At 41.4% G+C, this 14,350-nt stretch overlaps 1 pseudogene; it reads right to left on the reverse strand.

The window, feature by feature from the left end:
• LOC127672444 (developmentally-regulated GTP-binding protein 1-like) overlaps positions 1-13,027 on the reverse strand; it is a 48,429-nt pseudogene extending 35,402 nt beyond the window's left edge.
• Positions 13,028-14,350: the final 1,323 nt, after the last annotated feature.

The raw sequence follows: 14,350 nt of genomic DNA on the forward strand, positions 1-14,350 counted from the left end.
GACCCAAGACAATGGGGCTGTGAAACCTGAAAAGGTCACCTAACAGGAACCTCATCGGAGCAATAGAGACACCAGCCTACCCACAGAGCTTTCAACCCCAAATTTATCCTGTCACCAAATAATGCAGGCATGGGAAAGGGAGCAGAGACTGAGGGAATGGCCAACCAATAATTTGCCCAACGTGCGACCCATCCCATGGGCAAGCACCAACGCCTAACACTTCTAATGATACTCGGTTACAGTTCCGCTTGCAGACGGGAGTCTAGCAAGTTGTCCTCTGAGAGGCTCCACCCAGCAGCTGACTCAGACAGAGATAGACACTCAGGGTCAAACAGTAGGTGGAGCTTGTGGACTCATAGGACAACAGGAGGAAGGAGTGCAGGCCCTGTGGGGATCGGAACTCCACAGGGAAACCAACAGAGTCAACTAACCTGGACACCTGGATCTCTGAGAGTCTGCACCACCAACCAAAGAGCCTGGACCTAGGCCTCCCCACTCACGTAGCAGATGTGCAGCTTGGCCTTCACATGTGTCCTGACTGGAGTGGGGGCCTGTCCCAAAGCTGTATGTGTTCTACCAGCTGGGCCTCCTTGTCTGGCCTCAGTGGGAGAGAAAAAACCTAGCCTCACAGAGACTTGAATTGCCAGGGTAGAGGGATGTCCAGGGAGGGCCCCACCCCCTCAGAGGAGAAGGGGAGGGGAAATGGGGGAAGAGTTATGTGGGGGAAAGCAAGGAGGGAGAGGGGGAAATGGGGGAAGAGTTATGTGGGGGGAAGCCAGGAGGGGGACAGTGGGCAGGATGCAAAATGAATAAGATTTTCTTTTTTAAATCGAATTAAATTAAAAAATAAAATAAAATAACCCATTTATTCTCATCTACATTCTGCCACACGGCTGTGCTCAGGTACTGTATATCTGTCTCTTCACATCTTCCCAGGTGAACCTCCCCTGTCTGACACTAACTCAGAATCCCTTCTCCCTCCCAGGAAGCACCACCTTCCTCTCTTTCTATGGCCCAATCGCCGTTTGTTGACGAATTAACTTGGGGAGCAAGGTTTGCACATCCAAAGCTGGTGCTCCACTCATCCTAGGGCAACCCTATCTTGGAGTATAGTGTTTAGCATCTGAATACATAGTATCACCACACCAACTCCAATAGATCATCCAGACTCCAGTTTAAGATTTGAAGCCATCTTGTTACAAGGTCAAAACAAGTTCGTTCCTGTTTTCTATGAAACTTGGAGTTGATCAAGTCTTGACCTACTTTCTAGAATTTGACATGTTCCACACCCTATATCCTGACTGCCACCCGGATGATAAAATGCTCTGCCAAGTTCCTTGGAAATCCCTCGTAGGCTGGTGTTGTCATTGTTGCCTTTGTCGTGGTCGTCCTTGCCGTCACTGCTACCTGCCGCTGGTGTTTTTGGTTAATTGGGGTGGGGGGGGGGAGGTCCCATATAAGACTCACTTTTTTTCTATGTTCAATTCCATTTTCTGAGACTTTATGCAGGTAGCCCTATCTGACAAAAAATAAAGCCTATTAGTTTGACCAAAGAATGTGGGTGATGGTCTTTCTCTTGTTCAGTACAATTAACCAAGATGACATTAATGTTTGATTCCATTCCTGACAGTGTTTCTCTTAAGAGACGTTAAAAAAAAAAATGGTTTTAAAGCAAGAGCTTTTCCCTGTTCTTTACTGAATGCAACATTTAAAACCTGTGGTTAGATTTTACTTTTAAATATTTTATTTGTTTTCCCATTAGATAAAGCCTTAGCTTCACGGTTAGTCAGTCATTGCCTTCGCCATGGGAGAAGTTCTGGTTAGAAAGCTATTCTTATTTGAGCATTTCTACTAAGTTCCATGCCAACTTGGGAACTCATTTTAAGGGACAAATTTCCAAATATCTCTGTAGAATTAGGCCTATCCAATAAACAAATAACACTAATAAATTATCAAGATAAAAATGATCAAAACTATAGTTTAGGCTTTCTTTTAAGATTTACCCCTTTGGAGGCCTGGAGAGATTGCTCAGTGGTTGACAGCACTGGCTGCTCTTCTGGTGACCTAGATTTCATTTCCAGCACCCACATGGGGGCTCATGATTATCCGTATTCCCAGGGGACCCAACACCCTCTTCAGGAACCCTCCAACACTGCATGCACATGGTACACAGAAATACATGCAAGCAAACACTCATATTCACAAAATAAAATCTCAAAAAATTAAATAAAAGATGTGTTCCTTAAATTACTCGCAGGAAGGAATACAGAGGCAAAGTGTGGAGCAGGACTAAAGGAAAGGCCATCCAGAGACTGCCCCACCTGGGGATTCATCCCATATACAGCCACCCAATCAGGATGTTTTAGGGATGCTGGGAAGTGATTATTGATAGAAGCCTGATACGGCTGTCTCCTGAGAGTCTCTGCCAGAGCCTGACAAATACAGAGGCAGATGCTCACAGCCAACCAACCATTGGACTGAGTGTGGGGTCCCCAATGGAGGAGTTGGAGAAGGGACTGAAGGAGCTGAGGGGGTTTGCAGACCCATGGAGGGAGCAACAGTATCAACAGGTCAGACCCCCAGAAGCTCCCAGGGACTGGACCACCAACCAAAGGATATATATACATGGAGGGATGCATGTTGCTGGGCACATATGTGGCAGAGGATGATGGCCTTGTTGGACATCAGTGGGAGGAGAGGCCCTTGGGCCTGAGGGTGTTCAATGCTCCAATGTAGGGGAATGTCATGGAGGAAAGATGGGAATGGGTGGATGGGTAGGGGAGCACCCTCATAGAGGCAGGAGGAGGGGGGATGGTATAGTGGGTTTCCAAAGGGGAGACCTGGAAAGGGGAAAACATTTGAAATGTAAATAAAGAAAATATCCAATTTAAAAAACAAAACAAAAACAAAACAAACAAACAAACAAACAAACAAACAGTGTTCCTAGCCAGGCATGGTGGCACATGCCTGGAATCCCAGCACTTGGGAGGCAGAGGCTGGCAAATTTCTGAGTTCAAGGCCAGCCTGGTCTACAGAGTGAGTTCCAGGACAGCCAGGACTCCACAGAGAAACCCTGTCTGGGGTGGGGGTGGGGGGAATGGGTGGGGGAGAAAAACCTGCTCCTTTTAGAAAACTTCCATCATCTCCACATAAAATAAATACTTGACATATTTGACAGCCTATAAAAAATTAAATGCAAACTATATGTGCCTCTACTAAACAATTATAAAGTAGTCTTCCTCAAAGGCTAAGAAAAAAAGAACACCACATTAAAGACTCTGTTCTGAGTGAAAAAAAGGACTTTATTCAGATTCTTCTTGCCCCCAGATTCCCGGTGATGAACTGGATGAACTCATATCAAACATTTGCCAGTTTACTTCACCCTGAAACAATTCCACGTGGACATCAGAAACACTGGGTCATACATGCCTTCAGCTCCAGCTGAATGGACATGCCTAGCATAGCTTATGTTGATCAAATACTTTTACATCTTTAATTCTATATGATAGATATTTAATATTTCACTTGGCATACTTGCAAAAGATAAAATAATGGTAGTCTTTGTTTTAATGAAGTTATAAATGAGGATATTATGTCCTTTCATTAAATATGTTTTTGAACCTCTACTTTACTTAATAAAAGTTTTCATGTTTAAAACATTCATGTGTTTTTGCTATTTTTGTTTCAATTTTTTCTCATTATTCAATACAATTTGGATTTTCTTACTCTAGGTTTTAAACTGACAAAATTTTATTTTTAAGTCTTCCAAAGAAAACTCCATTTAGAGATAACTATATTTTAAATCCAAATTCTTAGACCTTTTACTCTAAAACCAAACTTTCTCCCTATTAAAAAAAATGCAGCCCAATCAATATTATTACTGAATACACAAAAAATAAACATTGTAAAAGGTACCATAGCATACTTAGATGCTGAACAAACAACCTTTAACTCCATTTACTCTAGCTAGAGATACCCAACTATCGTGAGTCAACTCTAACTGTAGAGATTACACCCAGCAATTGGTCTTTAATAATAGCAGCCTTTATGTCTTATAACTTAGATAATGATGTTTCTTGAATAAATTAGTATCCAAGGTACAACTAAAAATCAATTAAACAATTATGATATTCTGGTGTGGTGGTGCAGAGCTTTAATCCCAGCACTCAGAAGGCAGAGATAGATAGATCTCTATGAGTTTGATACCAGCCTGGTCTACATAGTTAGTTCCAGGCCAGCCAAGAACATAGTAAGTCACATGGATAGAACTTGTCTTAAAAACACAAAACAAACAAACAAATAAAACAAATATCCCCAATATTTGCATTTTTCTAATAAAAGGGAGGCACTGCCACAACGCCTTCTATTAACCTCACGTCCATTTCTTTTCTTTTTTAATCTCGTTTTATGTAGATGGGTGTTTGCCCCATGAGTGTCTATGCACTATTTGGAGAGTGTTGGATCTCCTAGAACTGAAGTTACAGATGGTGCTAAACCACAGTGTAGACACTGAGAACCGGTGGTCCCTTTACCACCGAGTCATCTCTTCAAACCCATTTTTATTTCCAACCACTAAGATAAAAAGCAAGATCTTTATGCCTCCAAGGACTATAACTTCTGATCTCTAATGAATCTGGACTATTGTTTCCATCAGTGTTATTAATATTTGATACATAAAAATTTTTCTTAAAAGAGCGTATTTAAAAATGTTATGTTGTCTAATTCTATAATACGGTTTTCCACTCACTGAATTCCAAACAGAATCTGCCGTAATAGCAGTGTGATAAGACAGATCTTGTCCGTGTCCACAGATAAGACTTACACTTCTTTGAAGAATGAGCATCAATCTTTCCTAGAGTGATAGCTAGCCAGTCCACATGATGTCATAGCCACAAGACCAAACTGGACCAAAGAGGAGCTAAAATCCAGGTGTATTAGTTTGGGTTCTCTAGAGTCACAGAATGTATAGGCAGTCTCTGTATAGTTAGGGGATTTGTTGATGACTTACAGTCTATAGTCCAACTCCCCAAAATGGTCAGCAGCAGCTGTGGATGGAAGTCCAAGAATCTAGCAGTCGCTCAGTCCCACAAGGCAAGCAGGCAAGGAAGAGTGAGTAAATCTTCCTTCTTCCAATGTCCTTATATATCTCCAGCAGAGGGTGTAGCCCAGATTAAAGGCTGTAGGTCTCCAGAAAAGGGTGTGGCCCAGGTTAAAGGTGTGTGCCTCCATGCCTTTAATCCCAGATGATCTTGAACTCAGAGATCTTGTCTTAATCTTCTGGAATTCATAGCCACTATGCTTCAAGATCTCCATGCCAATATCCAGGTCAGAAACTTCTATCTCTGAGCCTCCAGATTAGGATCATAGGTGAGCCTTCCAATTCTAGATTGTAGTTCATTCCAGATATAGTCAAGTTGACAACCAGGAATAGCCACTCCACCAGGGTACTGCAGAGATGGCTCAGCATTTCAGAGCACTGCCTGCTCTTGCAGAGGATCCAGAGTCAGTTCCCAGCACTCACAGGGAAGGCCAAGAACTGTAACTTCGGCTTCAGGAGAATCCGACATACTCTTCCTGCTCCTGAAGGCACTGAACACAAGCGGTACACAAACTTACATACAGCAAGAAACTCACACACACAAAATAACACAAAGCCAAAAAAAATTTAAAGAAAAGTTAAAATTTAAAGATAATAAATGTTTTAAATGCTCTAACATGAGTGTGATGATTCATAGAGTGCAAATAACTATAAATACAGGAAAAAACATACAGTCAATCTAGCTTCTTGAATATGCAAATTTCAGTTATTTAAAATGCATGTTTTCTCCATGTGTCACCTTTACTCCATTAGACCAGACAATGTTCTTGATTATTTTAATTTTAGACATAATAATCCTATTATATGTTACATGTAAATATTACATCAGATAGAGAATATGAAAGACAAGAAAAATCACAATGGCTAAAAGTTTGTTTTTATATGATCAGGAGGTATTGTTTTGTTTTGTTTTGTTTTTAAGACATGGTTTCTCCCGGACATTACACTTCCAGAAGACCCTGCTATACCTCCCCTGGGCATAAACCCAAAGGATTCCCTGGCATGCAATAAAGACACATGCTCCATTATGTTCATAGCAGCCTTATTTATAATAGCCAGAAGCTGGAAAGAACCCAGATGCCCCTCAAAGGAGGAATGGATACAGAAAATGTGGTATATTTACACAATGGAATACTACTCAGCAATTAGAAACAATGAATTCACAAAATTTTTAGGCAAATGTTTTGATCTGGAAAATATCATCCTAAGTGATATAACCCAGTCACAAAAGAATACACATGGAATGAAATCTCTGATAAGTGGATATTAATTAGCCCAGAAGCCCTGAATACCCAAGGCACAAATCGCATAATAAATGACTCCCATGAAGAAGTATGGAGAAGGTTCTGATCCTGGAAAGGATTGATCTAGCATTGGAGGGGATTATAAGGACAGAGAAAAAGGAGGGAGGTGATTGGAGAAGGGATGGAGAGAAGAAGGTTTATGGGACATATGGGGAGGGGGGATCCGGGAAAGGGGAAATCATTTGGAATATAAACAAAGAATATAGAAAATAAAAATATTAAAAAAAGAAAATGTTAAAAAATTAAAAATATTAAAAAAAAAAAAAAAGACATGGTTTCTCTGTGTAGCCCTGGCTTTCCTGGAACTTGATCTGTAGACCAGGCTGGCCTCGAACTCACAGAGATCTGCCTGCCTCTATTTCCTGAGCGCTGAGATTAAAGGCATACGCTACCACTGCCCTACTGGGAGTTTCTTTCTCAATGGGCTTCTCAGCTATTCCCCTCTCCTAAAGACTGCTGGTCTCACCTCACCTCAGATCCTAGGGATAAACCTTCCTAGTTATGTGGACATATTGTAATATTTAATAAATTGTAAATGACCTTTGTGTGCACAGAAACATGGCACTTGGCCAACAGGCCACTGTGACTGAGCACCCCTGGAAAACTGTGCCTGCAAAGGCTAACTGACTCGGTAGAACCTCAGTCGTGTAGGGAAATCAAAACACTGCAGGCCCAGAGCCTAATTACAATTGGTCTTGAGCATCTCTAGCCCACTAAATAGCCACTCCATGCCCACTCTGGACAATACCTAACATTCAACCTAACAACATAAACATCTTTTAGGTAGGTATTAACTTAGCAAGAGTCTAGTTTTCCACCAACTAAAGGGTTAAGTACTGTCAGGTCGTACCTAAAGCCTATAGCAAATGTCTTCCCAACCCATCTACGTGACCACCAAGATGTTTCAAAAGTACCTTGATTCATTACTGTATTGGTCATTCTCAGTCTGCACTGTAACAAGCTTATGAAATACTATGTCATTGACACACGGTATTTGGGACGAGCTAACTCGGTGTTCCTGGGCCACGGTCGCACATACCTGGCTCCAGACTCAGCAGGTCTCTCTTCTCGCTGTGGAAGTGAGAGCTTGTGTGTTGGGTCACCCTGGCCGTCATTGCTTTCCTGGCCTACTTTCTTTCTTTCTTGTCTTTGTTTGTTTGTTGGGGGAGGGGCTTGCCCAGGATCACTGCAGGGCTTCCTGTGTGCTAAGCAAGTATGATACAGCTAAGCTGCCCTGAATGATATTGCCCCGTGCTCTCAGAGCCTTTGTATCCCACAAGGTGGAAGGAGAAAACTGACTTCCCCATATTGTTCTCTGACCTACACACACACACACACACACAAATACACAGAGACACACACATACAGACCCACACACACAGACACATACATACAGACCCACACAGACAGACCCACACACACACACAAAGACACACACACAGACACACAAACAGACACACACACAGAGACACACATACAGACCTACACACAGAGAGAGACACACAGAGACATACATACAGACACACACACAGAGACACAAACCACACACACAGAGACACATATAGACACAGACACACACACACACACACACACACACACACACACACACGAGAGGGGGGTGGGAATTTTTGTTCCCATGACTGAGCAGATGGGTACAGCCAGGAACTCAGGGAACACCCAAGTGTCAGAACATTTGGGACATGGTCCACCAGGGCCCCACTTGCACCCAGGAGTTGGGCAGTGCCACAACCTTCTGTGTACCTACCCTGCAAGGGGAGATCCCGCACTTAGAAGGAGTCCCATATTTAGAGGTGAGGCTGCCATCTTTGCTCCTGTGACTGAGCAGGCAGGTACAGCCAGGAACGCAGGGAACACCTGAGTGTCAGAACAGTTGGGGCAGGGTCTACCAGGACCCCACTGCGCCCAGGAGCTGGGCAGTGCCACAGCACTCTGTGCCAGGGGAGAGCCAGTCACCCAGGGGTGCTGAGAGAGGTTTGCAGGCACACAGGAGAGACAAGCACCAGCCAGTGACAGCAGGACCAACTAACACCAGAGATAACCAGATGGCAAAAGGCAAACATAGGAACGTTACTAATGGAAATCAAGGCAACACGGCACCATCTGAACCCAATTCTCCCATAACAGCAAGTCCTGGGTACCCCAACACATCAGAAAAGCAAGATTTGGATTTAAAAATCATAGCTCATGATGCTGGTAGAAAGCTTCAAGAAGGACATAACTTACTTAAAGAAATACAGGAAAACACAGGTAAACAGGTAGAAGTCCTTAAAGAATTATAAGAAAGCACAACCAAACAGGTGAAGGAATTGAATAAAACCATCCAGTATCTAAAAATAGAGGTAGAAACAATAAAGAAATCACAAAGGGAAACAACTCTAGACATAGAAAACCTAGGAAACAAGTCAGGAATCATGGATGCAAGCATCAACAACAGAATACAAGAGATAGAAGAAAGGATCTCAGACGCAGAAGATACCATAGAAAGCATTGACTCAATAATCAAAGACAATGCAAAATACAAAAAGCTCCTGACCCAAAACATCCAGGAAATCCAGGACAAAATGAGAAGACCAAACCTAAGGATTATAGGTATAGAAGTGAGTGAAGATTTCCAACTTAAAGGGCCAGTAAATGTCTTCAACAAAATTATAGAAGAAATCTTCACTAACCTAAAGAAAGAGATGCCCATGAACATACAAGAAACCTACAGAACTCCAAACAGACTAGACCAGAAAAGAAATTCCTCCCATCACATAAAAATTAAAACACCAAATGCACTAAACAAAGAAAGAATATTAAAGGCAATAGGGGAAAAAGGTCAAGTAACATATAAAGGTAGACCTATCAGAATTACACCAGACTTCTCACCAGAGATTGTAAAAGCCAGAAGAGCCTGGGAAGATGTCACACAGACCCTAAGGGAACACAAATGTCAACCCAGACTACTATACCCAACAAATCTCTCAAGTACCATAGATGGAGAAACCAAGGTATTCCATGACAAAAACAAATTTACACAATATCTTTCCACAAATCCGGCCCTTCAAAGGATAATGAATGGAAAACACCAACGAAATGAGGGAAACTGCACTCTAGAAAAAGCAAGAAATTAATCTTCTTTCAACAAACACAAGCCTTTAATCCCAGCACTTGGTAGGCAGAGGCAGGCGGATTTCTGAGTTCGAGGCCATCCTGGTCTACAGAGTGAGTTCTAGGACAGAGAAACTCTGTCTCAAAAAAACTGAAAACAAACAAACAAACAAAAAACACACAAAAGAAGTTAACCACACAAACATAAAAATAACATTAAAAAATAACAGGCAGTAGCAAGCACTATTCCTTACTACCTCTTAACATCAATGGACTCAATTCCCTAATAAAAAAGACATAGACTAACAGACTGGATTTGTAAACAGGACCCAGCATTTGCTGCATTCAGGAAATGCATCTCAGTGTCAAAGACTAGCACTACTTCAGAGTAAAAGGTTGAAAAACAATTTTCCAAGCAAATGGTTCCAGGAAACAAGCTGCAGTAGCCATTCTAATATCTGATAAAATTGATTTTCAACCAAAAGTCATCAAAAAAGACACAGAAGGAAACGTCATACTTATCAAAGGAAAAATCGACCAAGAAGAACTCTCAAAATGCAAGGGCGCCCTCTTTCATAAAAGAAACTTTACTAAAGCTTAAAGCACACATTGCACCTCACACAATAACTGTGGGTGACTTCAACACACCACTCTCCTCAAGGGACAGATCAGGAAAACACAAACTAAGCAAAGAAACAGTAAAACTAACAGAAGTTTTGGACCAAATGGATTTAACAGATAGCTGTAGAATGTTTCATCCTAAATCAAAAGAATATCCCTTTTCTCAGCACCTCATGGAACCTTCTCCAAAATTGACCATACAATTGGTCACAAAACAGACCTCAACGGATATAAGAAGATCAAACTAATCCCATGCCTCCTATCAGATCACTATGGAGTAAGGGTGGTCTTCAATAGCAACAAAAACAACAGAAAGCCCACATACACATGGAAGCTAAACAATGGTCTGCTCAATGATACCTTGGTCAAGGAAAAACTAAGGAAAGAAATCAAAGACGTTTTAGAATTTAATGAAAATGAAGGCACAACATATCCAAATGTATGGGACACAATGAAAGCAGTGATAGGAAAACTCATAGCTCTAAGTGCCTCCAAAAAGAAGCTGGAGAGAGAGTACACTAGCAGCTTAACAGCACACCTGAAAACTCTAGAACAGAAAGAAGCAAATGCACCCAAGAGGAGTAGAAGGCAGGAAATCATCAAACTCAGGGCTGAAATCAACCAAGTAGAAACAAAAAGAACTATACAAAGAATCAACAAAGCCAGGAGCTAGTTCTTTGAGAAAATCAACAAGATAGATAAACTTTTAGCCAGACTAACCAGAGGGCACAGAGACAGTATCCAAATTAACAAAATCAGAAATGAAAAGGGAGATATAACAACGGAGATTGAGGAGATTCAAAAAATAATCAGATCCTACTACAAAGACCTATACTCAACACAATTGGAAAGTCTGGATGAAATGGACAATTTCCTAGACAAATACTAAATACCAAAGTTAAATCAGGATCAGATAGACCATCTAAACAGTCCCATAACCCCTAAAGAAATAGAAGCAGTCACTGAAAGTCTCCCAACCAAAAAAGCACAGCACCAGATGGTTTTAGTGCAGAATTCTATCAGACCTTCAAAGAAGACCTAATACCAATATTCTTCAAACTATTCCATAAAATATAAACAGAAGAAACACTACCCAACTCGTCCTAGAAGCCACAATTATGCTGATACCAAAACCACACAAAGATCCAGCAAAGAAAGAGAATTTCAGACCAATTTCCCTTATGAATATCGATGCAAAAATACTCAATAAAATTGCTAAGCGAATCCAAGAACTCATCAAAATTCACCATGATCAAATAGGCTTCATCTCAGGGGTGCAGGGATGGTTCAATAGATGGAAATCCATCAATGTAATCCACTCTATAAACAAACTCAAAGAAAAAAACCACATGGTCTTTTCATTAGATGCTGAAAAAGCATTTGACAAAATTCAGCATCCCTTCATGTTAAGTCTTGGAAAGATCAGGAATTCAAGGCCCATACCTAAACATAGTAAAAGCAATATACAGCAAACCAGTAGCCAACATCAAACTAAATGGAGAGAAACTTGAAGCAATCCCACTAAAATCAGGTACTAGATATTTATTCAATATAGTACTTGAAGTTCTAGCTGGAGCAATTAGACAAAAAAAGGAGGTCAAAGGAATACAAATTGGAAAGAAAAAAGTCAAAATATCACTATTTGCAGATGATACGATAGTATACTTAAGTGACCCAAAAAACTCCACCAGAGAACTCCTACAGCTGATAAACAACTTCAGCAAAGCGGCTGGATATAAAATTAACTCAAGCAAATCAGTAGCCTTCCTATACTCAAAGGCTAAACCAGCTAAGAAAGAAATTAGGGAAACAACACCCTTCACAATAGTCACAAACAATATAAAGTATCTTGGTGTGACTCTAACCAAACAAGTGAAAGATCTGTATGTCAAAACTTTCAAGTCTCTGAAGAAAGAAAGGGGCTGAGGAAGGTAGTGCTGTGGCCAGCCAGCAGAGTTTGGTGTAAATTCTCACTAGTTTCAGATAGTCCCGGATCTTATCCAAAAGGTCATCAAAATTCCAGCGGTGATGAGCAGAAATGGGTACACAGTGAGGCACCTTGTAGATAATATTCAACTCCTCAGTGGAGGTCTGATCAATCGTATTTAATACATAAATACAGGGACTCTAAACTCTGTTTCCTTCAACCGCGTCAATGAGGTCATCACTGCGCAGAGTCACGTCCGCATTAAGGATTTTATATTCAGCCAGAATCCTCTTCACGGCCTCAGCTTCTAGTTCACGCTGAGGGCACGTGGCTGTGAAACTAATGCCTCCCTTGTCTTTCTTCTTAAAGCCAATGTTGTGGGGGTGTTGCTGTTCAAACGAATCCCAAAGCCTTCCAACTCATTTTCAAACAAGGGTGTCCCAAGGGTTTTAAGTCATCCAGATGAGTCAAGATCAAATTACACGCTCAGGCCACTACAAAGACTTGACAGCCTCTACCTTTCCCATCCTTGGCACCTTCAATAATACCTGGGAGATTCAGGAGCTGGTGTTGGCACCTTTATATCTGATGACACCAGGCACGGTGGTCAACATAGTGAATTCGTAGGCTGCCATTTCAGAATACACTCCTGCTAAGTTACTTAGCAGAGTTGACTTCCCCACAGATGGAAAACCCACAAACCCAATTTGAGCATCGTCTGTCTTGGCAACATTAAAACCTTCTCCTGGCCCACCACCACCGCCACCTTTTGGGTTGATGAGTTCTCTTCGAAGCTTAGCGAGGCGCTCCTTAAGCAGTCCAAGGTGATGTGCTGTAGCCTTGTTCTTTTGAGTCCAAGTCATCTCGGCTTCGATCTCCGCGATCTTCGCTAAGGTCCTGCTCATGGTGGCGGGGGCTTGAGACTGCACTGGCCTTCACACTAGCTAGATCCCCTTCGCACGCAGGCCCTGCCGCTCGCCTGGTTTTTTTCTTAATGACAAACACAGGAGTATTCCACGGACTGTTAGATTCTTTCACGTCTTAAATGTAGTTGGTTTTCTACTAATTGTTTTAGAGCCTGTGTCTTTTTCTGAGTTAGGGGCCACTGATTTTTCCACACAGGCTCGTTGTTAATCTATGAACTTTGATCTGTATATAAGTCATCAGCGGCCCCTATTAAAAATGTTGATTATTTCATTTTTCATCTGTGGTTAATTTTACTTTTATTTCCACCAAGATATCTCTTCCCTATAAGGAGAATGGCAAAGAGGAAACAAGGTAAGGTTGAAAAGTAACCACGTTGCCTTCACATTCCCGTGTCAGGATTTTTGAACTTTGAGTGATGTTGGAACCTAGTCCCAATCCCACCAGAGTAGAGGTGGTGTGAACCACAGGCCATGTCCCAGACCAGTCCTTTCCTGCAGTGCAAGAACTGTCTGCCCCTGTGTCCAGCAATCCTTGGATATTTTTCCTTCTACTTTTATAGATTTTAAGGGTCTCTATCTAGTAATTTTCTGAGCCCAGGCTGCCACTTCTGTGGAACCACACCCTTCATCTCCTCTAGTCTGTTTTAATATTGGGTTGGGGAGTTGTATATAAGGGAGCAATGTTATTTAAGCTACCCATTGGTTTTTAATGGAGTTGTATTGTTCCTTTAAACGGCCTAATCATCGTTTTTACCTCTCCCTGGAAGTCTGAATCAATTACTCTAGGAAGTACTTTAAAATGTTTCTTATAATTTGAGCTTTTCTCTATTGTAAGACTATTGTAAGACTAAAGGTACCAGGTGACGGTGGCCCTTTAAATCTTGTATCTATTAATTGTACTCCCTCATAAATAGAGAGTATATAATCTTTGTCTACTGTAAAATCTAATCTTGTACTTCCTCGTGTTGCTCTGGGAAAGCTTAACATGTTAAACTTCAGGGGCCAGAGGACTGAGTTTACCTTTGCTTTCTTCTGTCTCCCTATTTTTCCCTTTTTTTATATTTCAGGGCAGAGGGGCATGCCCCTCACCCCGTCTTATGTTTTCTCATCTTACAGAGGGTTTCATCTTTATGAAATTTTGATTTACCTTTATTTCTCTAATGCTTTATCTTCTTACACTGAGGACATAACCCCGGAGGTTGGTTTTTCTTTTTATATTTTGAAGTCTGTGTTTGTTTGTTTGTTTGTTTGTTTGTCTTATAGTCATGTCTCATATGTCTTTGTTGGCTGCAAGAAAAGCATGAACATTTTGGTTTATTCTTCTTTTTAAGTTCTGAACATAAGCATTGAAATGTTGCCCTTG

The sequence above is a fragment of the Apodemus sylvaticus genome, chromosome 22, assembly GCF_947179515.1.
Source record: "Apodemus sylvaticus chromosome 22, mApoSyl1.1, whole genome shotgun sequence".
Classification (NCBI taxonomy): domain Eukaryota; kingdom Metazoa; phylum Chordata; class Mammalia; order Rodentia; family Muridae; genus Apodemus; species Apodemus sylvaticus.